Source organism: Lissotriton helveticus, chromosome 4_1 (assembly GCF_964261635.1).
Source record: "Lissotriton helveticus chromosome 4_1, aLisHel1.1, whole genome shotgun sequence".
NCBI lineage: Eukaryota > Metazoa > Chordata > Amphibia > Caudata > Salamandridae > Lissotriton > Lissotriton helveticus.
Window position 1 is genome coordinate 646,098,197 of NC_136063.1, and position 24,263 is coordinate 646,122,459.

Here is a 24,263-nt window from a genome sequence, read left to right on the forward strand (position 1 = left end):
GTATGTTCTTTCTGCACTGCTCTTGCTTCTTTCTACATACCTGTTCCCTCTTACTAGACCCCTTTTGACTGTTTCTGCAACTCTCTTGTCTCTATCTTCAGTTCTCTTGCCTCCTTCTACACCTCACTTGCCTCTTTCTGCACCTTCCTTCCCTTTTTTTGCACATCTATTGCCTTTATCTGTACCTATCTTATCTCTTTCTACACATCTTTTGCCTCTTTCTGCAACTCTTTTGCTTCTTTCTGCACTTCTCTCTCCCCTTTCTGTACCTCTCTTGCCTCTTTCTGCACCTCTGTTGCTTGTTTCTGCACTGCTCTTGCTTCTTTCCACACTTCTCTTACCTCTTTCTGAATCCTTCTTCCCTCTTTCTGTAATTCTCTTGCCTCTGCCTGCACCCCTGTTCCCTCTTTCTGCACCTCTCTTGCTTCTTTCTGCACCCTTCTTCCCTTTTTTGCATTCCTACTACCTCTTTCTGCAATTATCTTTCCATTTTCTGCTCCTCTCTGGCCTTTTGCTGCACCTCACTTCACTCTTTCTGCACGTCTCTTGCTTCTTTCTACAGCTCTGTTGCTTCTTTCAGCAATTCTCTTGCCTCTTTCTGTATTTCTCTTGCTTGTGTCTGCACATCTCTTGCATCTTTCTGCACCTCTGTTGCCTCTTTCTGCATCTCACTTACTTCTTTCTGGACCCCTTTTGCCTCTTTCTGCACCCATGTTCCCTCTTTCTGCACCCTTTCCTGCCTGTTTCTGTACCTCTTGTGCCTTTTTCTACACTTCTCTTGCCTTTATCTGTATCTCTCTTGCTTTTTTCTGCACTTCTCTTGCCTCTTTTTGCACTTCTGTTGATTCTTTCTTCACCTCTTTTTGCACTTCTGTTGAATTTTTCTTCACTTCACCTGCTTCTACCTTTTTGTAGATACATTTACAGAGTATGCTGTTTGAAGCATAGGTATTTTAGTATTTGTATGTGTATTTTTATGTAATGTGTCACTAGGTAAAAGCAGCGACACATGCATGCATACTTTCACAAACTTGGTCAGACTTACATCAGTGATATGCTTAGGATTGCTGTTTTATATTTGGTTGGCCTAACATTCTGAGCAGTCGAGGAATATTGAACCTTCAAGAGAAAAGTGAGGTTTAAAACATCTTGGGAGACGGATTAGTGATACGGCTACTTTGCATGAGTCTGTTGTAAGCTACAGTCAAGGCAGGGCTCTTACTGCATCTCTTTTGGTACTTTCTGCATATCTCTTGCTTCTTTCTGTACCTTTCTACCTCTTTCTGTAGTTCTGTTGCCTCTTTCTGCACCTCAATTGCTTCTTTCTGTGCCCTTTTTTCCTCTTTCTGCACATGTCCAACCTATGTAGAAATTCACTGAAAAAAACAGAGGTTTCAGGGATGTTATAGTTAATAATTAGCATTTTAGAAAGCCTTCGAAATTCACTGAAAAAAAGGTTTCAGGGACATTATAGTTAGAAATTAGCATTTAACAAACCATAGAAATTCTCAGCAAAAACCACAGGTTTCAGGGAAGTTATATTTAGTTGGACATTTCACTCATGCAAAACCAGAGACGTTCGGCAGTTATAGTTAGTTGAGCTAACTATAACTCGTACCCCCAAAATGCACTGCTGATGATGTCACATATTAATCCCCCAACTTAGAACACGCTACGGGGTGCGTTTGCACAGTGGTGAAGGTAGGGGGCGGGGCTTGAGGTGATGTGTGTGCAAACACGCCCTCTGGCGCGTTTCAATTTGGGGAATTATTTCCTTTTCAATCCAGAGGTCCCCTAGGGGCCAAGTAGCCCACCAGGTACCTCCAGTAAGCGCCACGGAGCTGCGCTGCAGAGTGTTGTAAAAAGGGGTGTAGACTCTGAACACCTCTCTACAACGCAGCTCACTGGCGCATACTGGAGGTACCTGGTGGAATAGTTGACCCACAGGGGACCTCAGGAATGAAGAGGAATTAATTCCCCAACTTAAAATGCGCCACAGGGGGTGTTTGCACACATTTCACCTCAGGCACTGCCCCCTTCCTTCAGCATTGTGCAAATATTCCTCTAAAATCAGCCAAACTACGAATTCCGATTTACTCACCTGTTATCAGGAGTGCCCTCAGTGCTGCATCTTTAAGCCCAGTACTGATCCTGAAAAGTAATTTTAATCGTACTTACCAGTTACTTTTATTTCCTTTCATAGTAATCCATTGTGTGGTTTTCACCAGAAAAGTTTCTAAGTGTGGAGTTTTGGAAGTTTAAAATATTCCTCTAAAATCAGCCGTAGTACGAATTCCGATTTACTGACCTGTTATCAGGCGTGACCTCAGTGCTGCAACTTTAAACCCAGTAGTGATCCTGGAAAGTAATTTTAACCATACTTACCAGTTACTTGAATTTTCTTCCTTAGGAATCCATTGTGTGGGTTTCACCAGAAAAGTTTCTAAGTATGGAGTTTTGGAACTTTAAAAAATTCCTATAAAATCAACCGAACTACGAATTCTGATTTACTCACCTGTTATCAGGAGTGACCTCAGTGCTGCTTCTTTTAGCCCACCACTGACCCTGAAAAGTAATTCTAACCGTACTTACCAGTAACTTGTATTTCCTTCCATAGGAATCCATTGATTTCACCAGAAAAGTTTCTAAGTTTCTATTTTCACAAACTAAGTCATGATAACACTACTTTCTGCTGTTGTGATACAGGGAGCAACAAGGCATCATTTGGTCTCCGTGTATTCAGGAGACCTGAGCCGAACAAGTATTATGACAGCTCATTTGGTGTTCCAGTGAGTGGATTAAGGATTGGTTGGGGCTCCAGCCATACTCATTTCGTCTACTTGTTTCCTCAACTGGAAGTGCTGTTTGGGGAACTTTGAAACACCAGACTTTCCAAGGCTGTTTTCTACAGCTAGCACGTTTAAGAAACGATTAACCCAGGCTTGATATATTTTCTTTTGTTGTCTTCAATTGCTGTTCATCTTTATGGTCTAAATACAGGGGAGCCGTACTGGGGGAGACTCAGAGGGATTTATCTATCTACAAGACGTGAACTCATGTATATTTAGGTATGTTGTGGTTATGTTAACAGGAATAGTTTTGCACCAAAAAACAATAGGAGAATCACACAAACCTGCCTTATGTTTTTTCTGTTGCAGTAGATGAATCTCTGATCTCACCTCATTCCTCATCCCTGGTTTACGCCTTCAATATTTTTCTTTACAGGTAGGGAAAAGGATTGTACAGGGGTTAGAAGTAGAGTGTTCTTGCTGATGTTAAACTGAGTGTTTGCTGAAGATATATACTTAGTGTATGCTCTTATCGTTTCAGGTCTCCTTCCCTGCCGTCCCCTTCCTTTCCTTCCCTCGCCTGACTATCCTAGTAGTCTGTGCATATGCTCCAGACTCATGGGGACGTCGTGTGGGGGAAGCCATAGGCAAATCAGCACAGTCCAGAAGAAGCACGAAGGTGGAGCCTGACAATATATATGTTCATCAATTTGCCCTTTACTGAGCTGAGCGCTAAAACGCATTGTAGTGTAGTTCCTATATTCCCAATAGGCTCCGCGCATTGGAATAACATAAACGATAGTTTAGACGTAGGACTTAGGATGACTAGCTCTCTATTGAATATGTTAGACTTAATTATGAATGCCAGCTAGCTCAGAGGTCACTAGAAACTTTCTCAGAAGGTGTTAACTATCCTGAATAGACAAGAAGGGATTAGTTTCTGACAACCGCATAAACATGACAACTTTGCTCCCTCCAGAATAAGGAGTATACCTCCAGAGTGGCGGAAACAATAGATAGCTATTTCACTCAGTCAATCGTGCATGCTTAGTTTCACCAGAAGCGCAGAGAAATAGAGAGACGGGCGTTTTCAATAAAAGAGGTTATTTATTGAACAGTCTTCTTTCTCATGCAAGAGAAGTGAGTTGCCACAATTGCAAAATACTTGTTATAAAGTAAAGTACGTACAGTAAAAGGAGTATTATGAAATAATACTGTAAAAGCATGGTATGGTTTCTAAGGCATACGGTGTTTAAAATAGACAAAATATATACATAGATAAAATCATAACAAAACGTACTCAACTGGTGCTTCTAAGATATGCCTACCCCGGTGTACCTAACCTAAGCCTAGTATGTGGGAAGGAGTTAGTGAGCTACAGTTTTAGTTAAGATAGTTTCTGCCAAGAATCTGAATCAAGAATTCCTAAGGGTCTAATCAGCTCCGTACCTTGGTTATAGAATGAAGGAGGTCTTGTATCTCTTTCGCAGGACTCGATCTCCCAGCAACCCGCCAGGGTGACAGGGAAACACTGGAGCTGGATTTCTCTGCAGGAGAAAAGACAGCGTCTCTCTCAGTGCGTCGAGGGGAGGGTCGGCTTCCTTCAGCATTCTTTACAGCAGGGCGTCGGGCAAGTAGATAGCCGATCTGCTCCAATCCACCGTGTGTTTTCCTAGGGCAGATGCTGATATTTATACCTGGAAGGTGCCGAGTTTGACGTAAGGTTGGACATAAGACGTCACTAAGAACTCGCAGTTCTTTCAGGACTCCAGGAGTTCTAGGACAAATCAATACAGAAGCAGGGGGAATTCCCGGGCTGCTGGAGGCTTGGTTTGTTTAAGAACACGTTGTGCTTTCTAGGAGTCTATGGGAGTAGCCTTGCCGTATTTGGACTGCATTGGCTATGACTTTATATGGCTATGATTCTTATGCCTTTATAAGGATATTATTTGATATAACCGCATAAGGGCATAAATCGGGAATATTTAAATTGGGTCCTAGATTCTTTTACAACACCCACTCCACGTATAATGTCCATCATTACTAAATACTAAGCAATTTTAAACATAACTATGCATGTGTTTTCCATCCCACCCCAAAATACATAAAATGCATTTGAAATGGTATATACACGAAAAATGAGTATTATACTGTACGTTTTCAAGCAGTGGTATCATTCATATAATGCTTATATTGTACATTGAAATGGCGACTGAATGAATAACTAAATCTACATTTATGCAATGGCTCTTAATACAGAAGAGAAGGTCGAGACCATTTCATCACATATTTATACAAGACTGAACATGTGCATGTGCTAGAGGCTAAGTCAAAATATTGTCTCTAGAGTTTTCAAAAATAGAAATCTTGTTCTCTAAGAATAGTTCTACTTTAAGCAGAGTATCATGTGCCAAAAAAAAGTAAATATTTTGGGAACGGGAAAAAGAATCTCGCTTTCAGGGGGGGGGGGAATAGTTCCAATAGTTTTTTTTTAGAAGTTCTGTTTATCAAAACTGAAGGCCGAATTCAGAGTTCGGGGAATGCTGTGAGCTTGTGTTTTCAAAAGCTATTCTCCTTGTTAGGAGAGAACATTAACTCAGACAGGCTGGCAAAGAATTCGTCTACAACAGTAGGTGAAAGTTGGACCATGTCCGAAAAAGTAGAAATAGTGCATATGTGAGATGCATTGCTGTCATCGGTGTCTAGATCAGCAATGGTCACAGAAGGTTTTACCTGTGTGCCGCTTTCATCTCGCACCTCACCGCCACCTAATCGTAATGGTGGCGGTGAGCCGTTACCGAACCAAGCAAAGTATCGACATCCATAGGTACTGCTGATGGGAGTGTGAGACAGACGTCTGACACGTATTCTTCTCCGCAGAGCAGGCATCGTAGAACAGGTAGGATGCAATCTTGCCAGATTGGTCTAAATGAAAGAAACCAGGTAGTATTCAGACCTCTTAGCCGACCCAAGCCGAGTACTTTAGTTATCCGGTCTCGGTATCTCATCGCTGGGAGCGTTTCTTCCATTGTAGCTTGAGTTTTGTCTGTGGCTGGACATGCCATATCAGAGCAGAAGGAACAAAAATAAGATTCCTGCTACGAGTCCCAACATGAGAGGCAGGCTGCCGAACACAGAGTGCTCGAAATTCGGGTAGATGCTCAGGACTGCTTCAAAGGGTGCTAACAGTCCCAAAAAAACTGTCTTAAATACATGTGCAATGCCACTGGTATCAGACATGTTTAAGATTTGACTTAACATTTCTACGAAATGTACGGGGCAATTTGTTGATAATAATGCATGTATCTCTGCTGCTGTCCTTGCAACTTGAAGATCATACGGTTCTCTAGACGAGGTTAAAGGCACAGTTGTTTGTAAAAGAATGGATTTCATTCTGCTTAAAGTATCAATTCGAATAGAAGAGATATTCAGAGAAGGCCATATCGTTGCCTCCTTGTCTGGTTTGCTGTTTGGATACAATACCTGCATACAGCAAGTGACCATGGAAGTTACACTGACGAGATAGGCCCTTCCTGGCACCATGCCACAACAGCTGCGGTCACTTATTATAACTTAACTGCCGTTGGAAAGTTGTCTGAAAAAAGGCTCTATTTGTGTAGTAGGGGTCCCGTGCAGGTGGCATGAAAGGTTATTTGATGAACCTTCGCAGGCTCCATGCAAGTTAATTCCTTGACACAGAAGTGTACCACTTAGTGAATTTTTACAGTTGTTACCACTAAGAAAGACCTCTTTTTCCCCCCACTGTAACATCTATGTGTAAAAGGTAGATTCCAGGTTGACTTGATGTAACCTTTACCCAAACTTTCATACAGGCCTGCTGGTATGTGCTTTTGGCAATATTGAAACTGAAAAGTCGTTATCGGAATTGTAATTGTGCCATGTATTATCCATTCAATGATGGGTCTTTCAGAGATTGTCAATGGCAATCTTTCTAGTTTTTCAATGCTCAGCACCGTATAGTCTGCTCCTTTTTGTGCCAAAGAGATTTGTTTATCAGTAAGGTTAAACATAGAAAATAATGACGTTGTGTTGATTAGACGCCATGAACGTAGACTGAACGGAGGTTTTGTATCGTCCAACCTAACTGTACACTAGAACGTAATTGGGACTGGCCATGTTGTAACATTAGCATATCCTGTTCTATTATATCAATAGCAGATGATACAATACTGTCCAGTGAATAAGTCGTTAACCCATTGTCCACTACAGATAGTGATTTTTCCAAATTAATATGATCAATTTCACGTATTTTTTTAGCAGTTTCAATTTGCGTTACTTTCCAAGCTTCGTTGTAAGCAGCGTATATACCGGCGTATATGAAACGTTTTTGACGCTGTTTGCGAGGTCCCAATAAGAAATCTCGCAAGTCAGCACCTTCTTTAAGTAAAGTCAAGTGTTGCTTAATTTCAGGTAGTGTGGATTTCTGTAGCCATTCGAGGCATAGTTTTCCTACACTGTATGTTGTAATTATCCCTGGATGTTGTCTCTGGGAATATCTTGGGTCTGGCCTGTTCTGTTTGAACCCCTGTTTGTTGTTCAGGAATCTATCTTGATAGGTATTAGTGTCTGTGGGCCAGATCAACCATTTTTTCCAATCAGGATTAGTTCTGTTTTGGTGTAAAATATGGGATACGTCTATTTCCGTATCTGTAGAGTTACTACTATCAGGTATGGGCTTTGGTATAGACGGTTTGCTTAAGTCCTTTATTTTGGCTAGGCCAAGACAGGTTGTTTGTTGAATGCTGTCATTCAGGAACATTATTTGTTCTGGGATCATGCAGGCTCTGATTAATGATTCTAAACCTTGTACTTGCCAGTCTTTCGTACCCCAGACAGTTTTTGTCTCAATGTTGTTTTTCCAAAATTCAAAACCAAATGTAGACATTTTTTCATAAAATTTTGCAGAATATATCAATTTAGTATTTGACAACATGTTTTTCAGTCCTGTCTTATTCATCATTTTGAAATAAAACGTTGCTGGTTCAGTTGTATTAAACCCTGAGAAGTATGGGAATTTCTCATAAAATGTTATCGAGCTGCCTTTTGGCGGTGTTGTACAATGTTCCCATTGATTATAAACAAAAACATTTCTATGATTAGCAGATTTATGCAAATAGTGATGCCCATAATGATTAAAGCAATACATTTCTTCATAGTTTGACGAACCTTCTAAATAATCATGTTCTGTAAATTTTACTGACATTTCTAAATTTGACATCATATTATTAATATTTTCAAAGTCCCAATCATCAGAGAAAGTACTAGGTGATACAAAGTCACTTAATGAAACCTTGAACTGATGTAGATATTTCAAGAGTTCAACCTGGCCTTAGATGTCGTGAACAGTAGCGTCCCATGCTACACCACCAGGTATAGGAATGGCTGTGATGTTTACTGATGATAGTTCTCTTTTTCCAATGTGAGAAGATCTGTGAGGCTTTAGAACCAAGTTGATGTTCTGACTTTCTGTGTCCATTGTACTTTATTTTCCATCAATAAATCTTCCCAGGCTTAAAACCAAAATGAGCCAGAGTAGGAGGAAATGTACACCTAACACAATCCACAATTCAATCCATGGTGAATTCAGATATGTTTCTCCAAGTTGATGAAAGAGTTCAGTTATTTTTTCTTTGAAAGTTTTATTTGCTGGCTTTTCTTCATGTTCAATTGGATCTTCAGAAAAGTTATCGAAATTGAAAGTAGCCAGATGCAGCTCTGTCAATTGTTGGAATAGCTTCCGGATTTTAATTAATCTTTGGATTTGTATAGTCAGAGGCTACATCATTGTAGATTGGTATTTCCTGACAAGCTGTTGCAATTTGGGTTTCAAGAGGCACAAGTTCCATGGCTTTGTTGCATAGTCCTTTTTTATTCACTGCAGGTTTATCAAATGTGATTAGTCTCTCAGTTTGAACCTCTTGAATTGTAGCAAGGTTTGGTCTTCTGCTACTTCTTGGGAGTCCACTGGGCCTACTACTTATTATTGGCCACATGTTTGTGGTTTTACCAGGTCGATTGATACAACTCTGTTCTCCTTTTTAACAGCAAGGGGCGGTAGTACCACTGATCTTGTTCAAATGATAGCTAAGGCAGGTACTGCTTTTCTGTAAGAAGGCCCAAATTCCTTCTTCCCGGCGATCTTTTCTCTGACCAGATCCCCAATCTTTGGAATCCAGACAGGTCTTGCTGGAACAGGTGGTTTGTCTTCAAGGGCTATTGGCTTTAGCTTTGTGTTACTTAGACATCTTCTTGTTTCATTTACGTCCTGTAAAACAGCCAAACGATCTTTGATATCAAAGGTTTTTTGTTCCACCACTGAAGTCTGACTATCGAGATCTTCGATAATCATTCTAGTACCAAACAAAAGTTCATACGGAGTGATTCCACCCAGAGAATGTCTTGTCAGATTATTAAGACTACGTTGGACACTTATTAGATGTTTGACCCACCCGTCACCCGAACCTAATACCCTTGCTGTTATAGATTGCTTTATGTCACGTTTTTTTCTTTACACTACCGCATTTCCCTCGGGATGGAATGGACTAGAGTACCGCAATGCAATGCCCAAGCTGGCCATGGCCTCCTTGTAAGCTCGAGAGCTAAACGCAGGACCCTGGTCAGAATGTAGCATGCCAATTGCGTATGTGCCGATAAAGACTCGCAAATCTTTTATAACAGTTCTGGCGTCAGCCGAGCGCTGGGGCCACATCCAAATGAATCTCGTCTTAATATTTATGGGATCGCATTTTTCCGTGTGGATGTCTGCCTGTAGATAGCCTGATGCTGTCTAATAGAGGTGTCTGGGCTGGTATCTGGTCCGGTTCACAACTGCGATCTCTATTGCAGTCCTGACAATCCTTTGCAAAGTTATAAATTTGCACGCTCATCCCCGACCACCAGTATTGTGATTGCAATTCTATTAGAGATTTCAAGATCTCTTGGTGCCTCAGACCCATTCCCATGTGTGCTTCTTGAATCAAGTAAGCCCTCCGGTTCGTGTTTGGAATTACTCTGTCCCCCACTCCAGGGATTCGAGCAAAAGGAACGGAGTTCGCATCAATTATGTATGTATTGTTGAGTGGATAGTTGAGAGGTAATGCCGCATAGTCGCCTTTTAATGAGGCTTTTACCGCCAGCATGGTTTCTCCATCTATTTGTTTTTTAGGACGCTTTTTTGTAGCTACGGAAGCTGGTTGAACAGCTGCCATTTTTGCTCTGTTAGCCAATGAATTCCCTGCAACGTGAACTCCATCACGTTGAAGACTCTGCGCATGTATCACGTGAGTCCTTTGTAGTTCTTTCTGTAAAAGAACTACTTGTTCCCAAAGCATTTTATGTTTGATTGTGCCACCTTTTGCATCCTTGAAACCGTTTTCAAACCAGTTCTGCAAGTATTCATTGTGAGACTGGACGCAATAATACGAATTGCACACTATTAGTGTGGGGAATTCGCGATCGGCATTTTCAAGCGCCATCTTTTAAGCTCGTAGTTCAGCTCGCTGAGCTGTACACTTTCTGAGTATTCAGTTTTAGTGACCATTGGTCTGAATTTACCTATGCGCCAGCAACCTTTAACAATCGCGCAAGCTGCATTGTAAACTTGTTTACCCCCAACTGCGGGTTTTGCTGAACCGTCTGTATATATTATATAGCCGTACTGTTCGAGAGGCAGAATTTCAGTCGTCAGAGGACATTCATATTCATATTGGTGGAATTCTTGCATTTTTAAGTTAGGATCAAATTCGTATACTACGTCTGATGCAGCAAGATAATTAACCCATTGTATCCACCTCGGATGTATAGCTTTAGCATTCGGAATGCTGGCTTTTGTTACTGCCTCTAGGCCAGGTACCGGTATAACAATTATTATACGTTTACCTTGTGTGAGAGCTCTTTCTTTTGCTACAGCAGTTTGGACCGCAGTCAGAATTTTTTCAGTAGAACTGAATTTCATTTCTGCTTGTGTGTACAAGTGTGATTTATAAGCTATTGGTACCGTTTCTCCCTCATTAGAGGTTAGGTACGTAAATCCGCATCTTCCTGGGATGACTCGGATTGCAAGGTTGTGTTCGTTTGCGCGTGTTTGCAGTTTTGTTTTAGTTAACATGTCTGTTTGTATTGATCGTAAACTTTTTGTGTGTTTCCGAGTCCAATTAATTGGTTTAAAATCAGGTTTTATTAATTCATAGAGAGGTTTAACCCTCTCTGCGTAGTTTAGAATGTAAGTTCTTCCAAAATTCAGGAAACCTCGTATTTCAGCATTTTTTGAGCTTAAAGTACTGCACACTTCTCTAAGAAGTTGTCTGCTAGGCTTTTGCCTTCACTTGATAACTCATATCCTAAAAATAGGACAGTGAGGTGGGCAATTCGTGACTTTTTAAAGTTGAATTCATACCCTTCGGATGCGAACCCAAGTATTATGGTGTTCACTTTTTTCAAGTGTGTCTCCAGGTCATCGTCTGTAAGATAGATGTCATCGACATAAGATAATGCCTCATCATCCTACATTTGTAGTTTTTCTGTTACCCTGTCTGACAATAATCCTGGGCTGTTCTTGAATCCCTGGGGGAGGCGACAGAATTGCCTTTGGGCCCCAATACTGGAGAAAGCAGTCAAGTACCTGCTTTCTGGTGCAATGTTTTGACAGAAGAAACCATTTGAAATATCTAATGTCCTTTTATACTTTTTGCGCACTATGTTATTCATTAGTGCTGCGCGGTGTGAGTTTTGTACTGCAAATGTTTTGCAACAAGAGTATAGATGGCTGTAGTCCAAAACTAGACGATATGAATCGTCTGGTTTGGAGGCAGGAAACAAAGGGTTGTTCATTTGTGAGGTGCATGTTTCAATCACTCCCTGGTATTCAAGTTGATCTAAGATCTCCCTGACTTGTTTTTTAGCTTCTTGCTTAACAGGATCCTGCCTCTGTGCAGTAGGTTGATTTTTTAACTGAATTTTATGGTGAGGAGAATCCTCATCCCATCCTACATGATTTTTATATAATGCAGGGGCTTGGGCCACTGCCCATTTTCTAGCATATGTGTATCTTTTATGAATTGGAATGTGATTTGAGAAAGCAAGCATAATCATTTCTTCGCCATGTGGGCACTCCCTGACAAACTCTGGTGGCCAGTCTTTCTCTGCTAGCAGGATATCATAGCCTTTTGATAGGTTCTCCCAATAGAGACCTCTTATTTTCCTAGTTTTGTCCCCCTCTATACGTAATGTTATTTCATATAATTTATGGGGTACACTAACTCTGGTGTCTGCAGTTTCTACTTGAATGTATTCGTTCGTGTCCACTGTCTCCAGAAGATTCATCAGGATCTTGCGAGCTATGGTCACTTCTGCTGCGCTGTCTAGCATTGTCTGGGCCCATTCTTCGTTCTTGAGTTGTGTCCTCAGAATCCTCGGCATGTTTTATTTTAATACTCGCTACCTTCTTTTTGGGAAATTGTAAGTTTTTTACTTTGATGAGCAGCTTCCTTGTCTTTGGGCCTGACGCGCTCTTCTTTATGTTCTGACCGTCCTCTTCTTTCCGATTTCTGTGAGGAAGTCTGAAAAGATCGAGAGGGATGTGTATCATTATCTTGATATCTGTCAGGTTTTCTTAAAGTATCCCTATTTCTAAGGTTGTATCTTTTTTCAAAGGGCTCCCGTTGTAGAGACCTGCCCCACCGTTCTGGAGATCTATTTCTCCGTTGGGGAGACCTTCCTCTGGACTGGAACTGTTTTTCTCTGGGAGTCGTTTGTTTATTACACTCCCACTTCTTTTTTGGAGTAATGAGATTATTCTCAATAAAGCTCTTTTCAGGATTTTCAGTTAGTTGTGGTTTTAGTGGTTTCCCACCCAAACTATCTCTACCTAATTCTTCATAGGATTTTTCAATTATTCTGGCAAGTTCAAAAGGTTGTTCTGCTATATCTGTTTCTTTCAATTTTTGGCGGATCGCCACAGATGCTGCTACTCCTTTTATGTTGGCTAGTAGTTTAGCCGAGACTTGCTTAAAGTCTTTCAGTAATTTCATACCTAGATTTAAAGCAGGCTCTGGACCGTATTCATTTTGAATCTGTCTTAGTACGTCTGGTGTAACCGCCATAGACGGAACACCATGTGTTTTTGTGTATATTGAAGCAAAGACTGTTCCCCAAGTGTCACATTCTTCCACATGTGGTGCGATCCCCATTGGTAGACAGATTGTCAGAATTCTGTGTTTTTCATTAGGTGTAGTATCAGGAAATACTGCCTCTATTTGAGTAATTTTTTGAGCTAACCAGAACGGAATTTGTTCCTGTTTTGCGGGTAATTTGCCAATGACTGATTGTATAGTCTGTGGTGTAATTTTATTTGTGTTCCCCTGGTGAGGGGTGTGCTGTGGAATTTTTATTGCTGGTTGGACTGTTAAAGTCCGCATGACATATTGGACCAATTGTCTATGTATTTTAATTAATTGTTTTAGCTGAACTAAAAGTTCTCTGTCTGACATTCTTTCAATGTCAGGATGTGGGGTATAGCTGGCTAGAACCGGCCATGTGGCTCCTGGTCTACCTAGTGGACCGAGCCTGGTATTGTGATTTTGATGTTTTAGGGCACCATTAAACCAGAGCTGATGCTCTTGGTAAGTTAATGGAATTTCAACGTCTTCAAAAGGGACGCATTCCTCTGGAGATTCCTCTGCTTTGTAGTAGTGGAACTCGTGTGTCACAGCATTTGCTGCTGGAAAGTTTATCCATGTGTAGAATACCTCTGTCTGCCGATATTCATGGGCCTCTACCACAAATATGACTGTACCACCTCTTTATGATACTCCATTTTCTATAAGTTTTATAGTTATGGTTTTCCTTATATTTACCGGGATGAATATAGCATCCGGGTCATTTGTTTGGAGAGCTGCGTCATCTAAGACCACTTGAGCTGCTATTCTAGCTCTCTCTCTATCGTCTTCACTTTCCAGCATTTTTTTTTTTTTTTGCTGACAGAAAGTTTGCAGAGCAAGTTTCAAGGAAACAATGATTAGGTGCACAATATTTTGGAACACTGTAGCCTTCAACGTTGACTAAACCAAGAACTAATACATAGGATTCTCGTCCTACTAAGTTTTGGTGGATATTAACCTTTCACCCACTCCAGACGTCTATTTGAGTTTTTACGGGAGAAAGGGGTCTGTGTGAAAAGCACAACTGAGTTACTCTAGTATCTAGCGTGAAATTATCGCCTCACCAAACGTTGGGCGCCATGTAGTGTAGTTCCTATATTCCCAATAGGCTCTGCGCATTGAAATAACATAAACGATAGTTTAGACGTAGGACTTAGGTCGACTAGGTCTCTATTGAATATGTTAGAATTAATTATGAATGCCAGCTAGCTCAGAGGTCACTAGAAACTTTCTAGAGTAAACAAGAAGGTGTTAACTTTCCTGAATAGACAAGAAGGGATTAGTTTCTGACAACCGCATAAACTTGACAACTTTGCTCCCTCCAAAATATGGAGTATACCTCCAGAGTCGCGGAAACAATAGATAGCTATTTCACTCAGTCAATCGTGCATGCTTAGTTTCACCAGAAGCGCAGAGAAATAGAGAGACGGGCATTTTCAATAAAAGAGGTTATTTATTGAACAGTCTTCTTTCTCATGCAAGAGAAGTGAGTTGCCACAATTGCAATACTTGTTATAAAGTAAAGTGCGTACAGTAAAAGGAGTATTATGAAATAATACTGTAAAAGCATTGTATGGTTTCTAAGCCATACGATGTTTAAAATAGATAAAATATATACATAGATAAAATCATAACTAAACGTACTCAACTGGTGCTTCTAAGATACGCCTACCCCGGTGTACCTAACCTAAGCCTAGTACGTGGGAAGGAGTATGTGAGCTACAGTTTTAGTTAAGATAGTTTCTGCCAAGAATCTGAATCAAGAATTCTCTAAGGGTCTAATCAGCTCCGTACCTTGGTTATAGAATGAAGGAGGTCTTGTATCTCTTTCTCAGGACTCGATCTCACAGCAACCCGCCAGGGTGACAGGGAAACACTGGAGCTGGATTTCTCGGCAGGAGAAAAGACAGCGTCTCTCTCAGTGCGTCAATGGGAGGGTCGGCTTTCTTCGGCACTCGCTACAGCAGGACATCGGGCAAGTAGATAGCCGATCTGCTCCAATCCACCGTGTGTTTTGCTAGGGCAGATGCTGGTATATTTATACCTGGAAGGTGCCGAGTTTGACGTAAGGTTGGACATAAGACGTCACTAAGAACTCGCAGTTCTTTCAGGACTCCAGGAGTTCTAGGACAAATCAATACAGAAGCAGGGGGAAATCCTGGGCTGCTGGAGGCTGGTTTGTTTAAGAACATGTTGTGCTTTCTAGGAGTCTATGGGAGTAGCCTTGCCGTATTTGGACTGCATTGGCTATGACTTAATATGGGTATGATTCTTATGCCTTTATAAGGATATGATTTGATATAACCGCATAAGGACATAAATCTGGAATATTTAAATAGGGTCCTAGATTTGTTTACAACAGCATTAGGCAAGTAAAGATGTCCCTTCTGTTGAAGTATTCGAAGAATTAATCTGCTGTGGAGTACATTTTCAATTGAGGGCAAATTGATGAATATGTTATAATGGCAGTCCAGCTGTGAAGTCTGCACCACCCCTAGATACTAACAGTGAGCCACGAAAGCTTGACAATTCTGACCTTTAGAGTAGAACAGCAGACAAGCTGAATAACTGAACATTTATGATTTGGAGGCCCACTGGAGCGTTATGTAAAAATGTTTATTGTATGGTACAGGGCAGAACCTGCTAGAGAAACAATGGGACTGAAATGCACTACACATCCTTCCATGCAACACCAGTTGAACTCACCTGTTTAGGCTCACTGAAGGGCAATTGAAGGAATTAATTTGCAGAGGAGAATGCCTTTCAGCCGTATTGCGAGCAGCATGGCAGCCGGTGATCAAGGAGTTGAGCTCTGCAACGTGTCAGGCATGTAAAGACTTCCAAAAGTTAAACGTCAGTTTTCTACTATTAAAGATTTGAAGAATGCATCTGCTGTGAAGTTTTTTTTGAATGGCAAATTGATGAATATATATATTTACAACCTACTGGTGGCGGCAGAGCCACACAACAACAGCAATACTGTGATAGGCTGTCCACAACCTGAGAGAAAAGTTGTGGCTGCAAAATCATCAATTACAACACAGTTCCTGGATGCGGGAATAAAGTGTAAATAGGATATAAGGGGTTAGGGTAGAGGTATACTCACCCCATGTGACTGATGGAGGGGTCTGTGAGGGACCCCTCATGGGCAAGAAATTATGCAAGAATTTTTATTTTAGAATGCATTGATCCGTGGATCCACCACAATGCTCGCCACTGAGCCAGATCCCAATTTATAAAAAATAAACCCACTCACACACCCACACAACCACTCACACACTTATACAAAACTCACACACCACACTCAGGGACCCATTGAAACACTCACACAAATACTACCTGACCCACACAGGCACTCACACCCCACTCAGAGACACATAAGACCACTCACAAACCCCTCACAGACCCATAAAGCCAATATCCCACCCACTCAAAAACCCACTAACACACCTACTCACACACCCACACAACTACTCATACACCCATACAGCCACTCACAATCCCATACAGCCACTCACAGACTCACAAAACCACTCACAAACCTCTCACAGACCCACAAAGACACTATCCCACCCACTCAAAAACCCACTAACACACCCACTTACATACCCACACAACCACTCATACGCCCATACAGCCACTAACAATCCCACACAACCACTCACACACCCATATAGCCACTCACACACACTTTCAAAGACCCACAGAATTACTAACACATCCAATCACAGACCCACACAGCCACTCACACCCCACTTCCACACACACACCCATACAGCCAGTCACACCCACACAAAACCACTCACAAACCCACTCACAGACCTGCAAAGCCACTTACCCACACAGGCTCTCTCGCTCTCTCTCTCTCTCTGTCTCTCTCTGTCTCTGTCTCTCTCTCTCTCTCTCACACACTTTCTCTCACACACACACACAAACACACACATACTGGTTTCACAAAAGGGTGGTCATTGCATGGTCAGCAAAGAAGGAGGCACAGGGAGCAGATAACAAACGGCAGCCTATGGCACACACATACAATGACTGCACAAGATGGCCAGCATGGAAAGAGGAATGGAGAACACAAAAGGCAGTTGCTCTGTCATGCATAGAGCACCTTCCTTGTAGCATTGTAGGGAAATGATTGCAAATATATTATCTACCCAATGTATCTGGGCCCACACATGCAACTGCCCTTTACCCACCAACATTAACATGAAATTAGAAATGGTCAAAATTAAAAGTAACTCCATTTAAAAATTTCCCCAACTACAGTATCAACCATGCCACACATATATAAACTCACGAAAAAATGTGGGCAAGAAGGTTAGCTGTGAATAAAAGGATGATGTCTGGCTTCCCAAGCCTGGACTTCAAGAGTCACCTGAACCCTAGTCAGCAACCACAACCAGCACATTTTGACAAAAAACGATTACCTTACTTTTTGCAATTTAATGTTTTTAAAAAGCATGTAGCACAGCAGCAGTGAGCATGGGAAAGATAGATCGCAAATACACCTAAGGCCAAGTGCAGGGTATACGTGGCCCAAAAAAGTAAAGCAACATCACAGAATATTGATAAACAGATCAGTATTAAATTCATAAAAAGTCACAAAACAAAATAGAGAAAAACTGTATTTAACTCCAGGCCTCCAACATCAAAACACTGCATACATTTCCCCTTAAAAAAGTCCTAGCATATGCAGATGCTATTGCGGTTATCACACCTAGCCCAATAGATGCAATAAGAGAAATAGAACAGGAGGCAGATCGGTTTGGTCGAATAGCAGGGTATGCTCTGAATAAAAGTAAGTCACAAATTATAAAGAACACTTACACAATATGTACAGATGCACGGGTGGTTGGTGAGGGGGTGTACTTGGGTATTAAGATCACGGCAGAGCTAGAAAAATTGGTAGAAATTAACATTGAGCCTATTATTACGAAAGCAAAAAAGGACTTGGATAGGGTAAATAATTTACATATGTCCATATTAGGCAGAGTAAACTACATAAAAATGAATCTGCTGCCAACATTTTTGTATTTATTTAGAACTATTCCGCTGTTTTTTAGTATGATTTGGTTTAATAAGGTGGAGAACATGGTAAATCGATTTGTGTGGTCCCAGGGGAAGACAAGAAGAGCCCTGAAATATATGTCATTGCCACGGGACAGGGGGGATGGGCATTACCAGATCTTAAAATGTACTATTGGGCGGCAGCAATGCAACAAATGACTGGTTTGCTGGGAGGAGCTGAGAGGGAAACTGAATATCCTACAGGGTCGTCAGAGGTGTACGGGATAATTCTCGGTGACGAGACAAATAATGCCCTCCCTAGATATTCGGAGCCAAGTTATTTCAAGTGAACCAGGTTTAAGACACTAGAAGCGGCGGACAAAATATGGAAATCGTTTAAGAAAAGTTTTGGCTTAGGAAAGTTTCATGCATATACTAGAATAATAGAGGATCCTTCGCTGCCACCTGAAATATTCGCCGACACTATATTTAGGGAATGGGCTCGGTTAGGAATTAAAAATATGGGGGACCTAATAGGTGAATCAGGGATACGGCAATTCACAGAAATCCAGCAGGAATTTGGGGTCAGCAGTAGGAGTTTTTTTAAATATCTGCAAATAAGAAGCTTCCTAGGTAATAAACGGGGGGGAACGATGGGCTTTAAAGGAAATTCGATTCTGCAGATGATTGAGGGGGCAGAATCTTGTACAATTAAAAGATTATATGCAGAACTTATAGAGCATCGAGGGTATGACCTGGAGAGATATGAGACTAAATGGAGGGAAGCCCTAGGAGTATCAGAGGGAGTATTCTTAAAGTCACTAAAGTTAGGAAGAGAAACTCTTTGCTCAGCGGCGTTGCAGGTACAACACTATAAGACGATATACAAATTGTATTACACCCCAGCCAGAATCGCCCAGTGGGGAGGTACACAGGGGATTAGATGCCCAAGGTGCGACAGCACGGAGGCAGATATACTGCACATGTTTGCGGGGTGTCCAAACCTCTCTCCACTGATAGAAAGTATTGAGTCATTCTTTGATAAATCATTGGCATATAAATTGAAGCTGACACCAGAAATAATACTATTAGGAGTAGAAGGGAGTAATTTGCAATATCTAAATGAGGGCTTTATATTTATGGCTATGGCAGTTTTACGCCTATGTATAGCAACTGCATGGAAAGATAAGACACCACCACCGTTTCAGCACTGGCTGGCTAGGTTATTGTGCATCCACAACCTAGAGAAAGCTATTTACGCCAGAAGGGGGAAAAAGGGTAGAGTACTTGGTTTACAGTTGTGGAAGCCTATTGCAGAGTGGAAAAGTAGGATGGCAAATGTCTAGGGGGGTGAACAACTAGAGGGGTCAATTTGTACTCATGACTGTACTCATGTTTACTGTTTTTGCCTTTTAGGTGGTTTTTTCTCTGTCTTCCTGATTTTGACGATTTCTGTTCTCGTTTCTTGTTGCCCTTTAGTTAGTTTCTTGATTATAGTGCCTTCAAGCTCCTTTCTTTATTAATTTGTGTTTTACTGATTCTATTACATTGAATTTCATCTTATGTTGGGTTTTTTTTTTATTTTATTTTTTTATTTATTTTTTCCCTAAATATGTTTTTCTATAAGATGTATAAGTATACCTATCGTTAAAGGATATTGTCTGGTGCGGGGGGGGGGGGGGGGTAAAATGTGATGTAAAAATTGTCAATAAAAATATTTAAAAAAAAAAAAAAAGTTAATCCTACATGGCTACCCTACTCCATCCCAAACTCCAGGCCACCCAACAACAAAAATATCATATTAAAAAGAAGGAAAAAAGGAACAAAAACATTGGTGCATGCCCTCCCTCAAATAACAAACTTTTTCCAATGTGCAGCATTTAACCTTTTTTGATTTCTCCCCAAAAGTTAAGATTCCTATGGTTGGGATACAGCAGAGATTGCAGACAACGAGAGAGAGAGTGATGCTTTCATTTCACATTCCAAATTGACCAGGCTGGACATGGCAGAGGGAGGAGTCTTCAGGACAAGAGGAGGAAGCTGCTACTGTTTGTACAGAAGTTGCCCAGTCTCTATAGCACTTATTTCTTGTTAAAAATAAAATAAAATAAAAATACCCAAAAGGACCGTTTAGGTAATATATGAGCCTGAAAATGAATTTTGAGTAGATGTCTTGGCTGCTCGAGTAAAAAAATCTACTGAAAATGCTGACCTGCGACTACATACCTTCACATTTTAAACAACTGTTGAACATTCTGTTCTCATCCACCAAAAGATGAATATGAATGTTGGCACTCTCGCATTATTTCAGTGCTTCTTGCAATCCAATTTTCCCCAGACGGGAGAATGGCTTACACTACGTGGTATCATGGTGTTACACTCGGTAATTCTGCATCATAAGGGTAACTTTGAATTACTGAATTACTTCAATTTATCCTCAGTAAATTAAGGTTATGCCCAGGCCTAGTGGAAATTATCCTATGCGTGTAGATGTGGCATTCACTCTGGCGTAAGTGGCTAGTCACATGGTGAAAAAACAGGTATTAATGCATGTGTCCAGGATTCTTCATGTACGCTCTAACAATTAAGAATGACATGTCATGTTATCCAATATGGATGCGGCTCAGATAGTCAACAATGGTCATATGGTGATTACATAAAGGGCTGTAGCTATTGCAGAGGAGAATCTGAGAAGATAGTCTTTCTTGTTTATCCATGAAGGTAAACATGTGCCTGTCTGTTGAACAGCCATTAGCTTTACAGTTTGTTGTTGTCGCACTATTCCATTCCATTCCATTTATAGAGCGCACAGCTACCACCAACTGTGGTGTCCTGGCGCTGAGCGCGGAAAAAAACCCAGAAGAGGACAGAGAAAGCAGGACGGGCTAAGGCAGGTCAAACAGCCAAGTTTTCAAAGACTTCTTAAATACAAATTCCGACTCTGCTTTACAAAGATGGTCAGGCATGGCATTCCAGAGGGTAGCAGTTCTCACGGAGAAAGCTCGCCCGCCAACCCTAATCTTGGCAAAGCGAGGAATCCGTAGCACTTCCTTAGAATTGGATTGCAGGGTCCTAGTCTGGCTGTACTTCTGGAGTCTCGGATTCAAATATCATGGGCTGCTGTCGCTAGAGGCTCTGTAGGCCAAAGACAGAACCTTAAACTCTATTCTCTTCCTAACTAGGAGCTAACGCAGGCTACGTAGATGAGAGGAACTATGATGACACAGTGGTACGTTTCTAATAAGCCTGGCAGCGGCATTCTGGATGGTCTGCAGTTTTCTAATCGGATAGGCTGGAAGGCCTACGTACAAGCTCTTAGCATAGTGAAGCTGAGATGTAACAAGCGTGCGGACCACCGTTTCCCTGCAGTCCATCGGCAGAAGATGAAGGAATCTCTGCAGGGCTTTCAATTTCCAGAAACAAGATGCAGAAACATGCCCAATCTGGACCTTGCATGAAAGTTTAGCGTCAAATTTAAAGCCTAAATTTCTGGCAGATGTGACAGGAACGGGAGGGGGATTAAGATCCTCTGGCCACCCGAGATCAGCCTGTGGAGGAGAAGGTTGATTAAATAACAGAACCTCAGTTTTATCGGTATTCAACTTCTGACAACTGTCAGTCATCCATGAAGCAATATCTATCAGACATTGCCTTGATCTACCAAACGTGCCCTCTGCGTGATCTTTAAAGGAGAACACCAACTGGGTGTCATTGGCATATGAAACCACTCGGACTCCACAATGCTCATCTACTGATGCCAAGGGGGCAAGATATACATTGAATAGAATTGGGCTCAACGCCAAGCCCTGTGGGACTCCACACACAAGAGGGCTGAAAGAGGACACATGGGTGCGGAGAAACATTTGTTGTGACCGGGTTGTAAGAAAGGAGCAGAACAGGCTAAAGGAGTTCCCATAAGTCACATCAAGTGGCCGAGGAGACAAAAGTGGTTTTCATTGCTCGCGGTTTCATGAAACCCTGCACAATGTTAAAAACTTCCTTTGGGGCATTATCAGAGGCCTTAATTTGGTTAACAACATAATTTCTGATTGTGCTGCGTTTAAGGCAATGCATTTTTTTTTAAGGCTGCTTTGTAGGCAGCTTTAGCTTCTAAGTTGTAGTTTTTACGCCATAAACGTTCTAACCATTTACAGGCACTTTTCTCACTGCAAAGTTCTGACAAAAACCAAGGAGCTGAAGGCTTATTCCTGGCCGATTTTGTAGTTTTAACTGGACCAATTGTATCAAGAGCTGAGATAACCCAGTCATTAAAAAGTGCAGCGTCAGTACTTTGGTCACCGGTTAGTTTGGGTGGCGTGCTTTTGAGAGCGGGACCCAAGGACTCCTTCAATTTCTCCTCTCCTCATATGAGGACCTGGGACTAATATTCCATCACGAACTAGGCAAAGTAAAATGAATTAACCAGTATTCAAACCAGGTTAATGGCATCGGAGCTTCAAATCTCAGTGCTGGATCGTTTGGAAATATAAGGTCCAGCGTATGACTAGCCAGATGTGCGGGTGCAGTAACCTTTTGGGTCGGGTTCAACCCCTGAAGCGTGTTGGCTACCTGTGATGCCAGGGAACAGTTATCCTTGTCCATATGGACACAAACGTCACCGGAACCATAAAGTTTGCATGGTGAGCAGCCATCACAACACGGGCATTACCATGCGCTACCATTACGACGCTGCTTTTACAACGCAAGTCGTTTCAACTACTTGTGCTGGAGGGCGCTGTTGGAAAAGGAATAGTTTAATTTTCTATTCCAACACCTTCCCTACTGTAACGTGGGCTGGAATTGGAATATAAAATTAAACTATTCCACTATCCAGCGCTCACAGCGCAAGTCGTTGTAACGACTTGCGTTGTAAAAACAGCGTCGTAATGGCACACGGGGTAAAAGCCCGCGTTGTAATGTCATACAACCAGTTTGCATATCTCAGTGACAGATCGGCAATGATGTCAAAAAGATTCAGCATGTGAGTAGGCATGGAGTCCGGGGATCTATAGACCAAAATTCCAGCAATGGTAAGCACGGGGGAAATTTTAATTGAAAAAGACATGGCCTCAATCAACCCTAGGTTCTCTAGTCTTTTGCAAGAAATCTCCCAACCATCTCAAAAAATAATTGCAGGTCCCCGCCTGCCTATTATTAGCTTGGTTAACTATGGAGATCTTAAAACCTTCTGGTATGACCAAAAGAATATAAGGGTTGGAGGAGTCCTTTAGCCAGATCTCAGTCAGGAACATAAGATCCCAAGAATCAGATTCAAGAGTGAGCCAGATATCATCTGCATGTTTAGGCAGGGACCTACAATTTACTAAACAAGCCTTGAGATTTGATGTAGTATCTTTAGTTCTTGCTGTCAAGGTTTTGTCCGGTAGCGACCTCCCCTTGTTTGATCCCTCAAAACCCTCTACCGAAAAGGAGAATTGACTTCAGCAATGCTTCTGAGCGTAACCCTGCCCTCTAAAATCAAAACATGATGGTTTGGGACAACTCACCCCCTTCAGGTCACATAGTTGCTTCCTGGACCAGGATACTCTGGCGTGGGGGAGGGAAGGGGCAGGGTGACTGGCGCTGGCCATGATCCGGGCGCCATTAGGTTGGCACTGGAAATAAGGTCAAGCGGCAAACTAGACCGCTGACCAAGATGGCGCCTGGAGGTGCCCGACTCCAGTAGTGAAAATAGAGAAAAAATGGCTGCCAATGCAAACACGCAAAGCCAGGCATGGATTATAGCACCCTACAACATGCCGCAATGCCTAAAAATACCACGAGAATCCTGGAAAGGCAGGTAAGCAAATCACACCCAAAAAAACTTAAGCCCACAAAGTACAATGTCAGAAGAATTTAAAACACATAAAAATTAGCACAACCGAGAACATTTAAAAACAATTAAAACGGGGCAGCAAGCATAAAGTATTAGGCAGTAGAGACGTAAGGGAAATAATATCTGCCTCTGATCTTCACACTGAACACTGTTCTCATGGTTGGAGGCATGGAATGCGGCAAGATTAAAGTTGGAGGAGTGAATATATTGTCATATGTGTATGGGACACAGTTGTGACATATGTTCAGTGAACCTCACATTTATTGAGTGACTTGTGTAGAACTGTTCAGAGTAATATAAGTGGAATTGTAAATGAGGATGGTGTTCATGGGATACAGAGGGTATCCATATGCCCAATAAGAATGGATGTGATTTAAGCCTATGTAAAACATGTATAGACTGGTCTTGTGTTTCTTTGAACTGCTTAAGTTCCAGAAAGAAATTTTA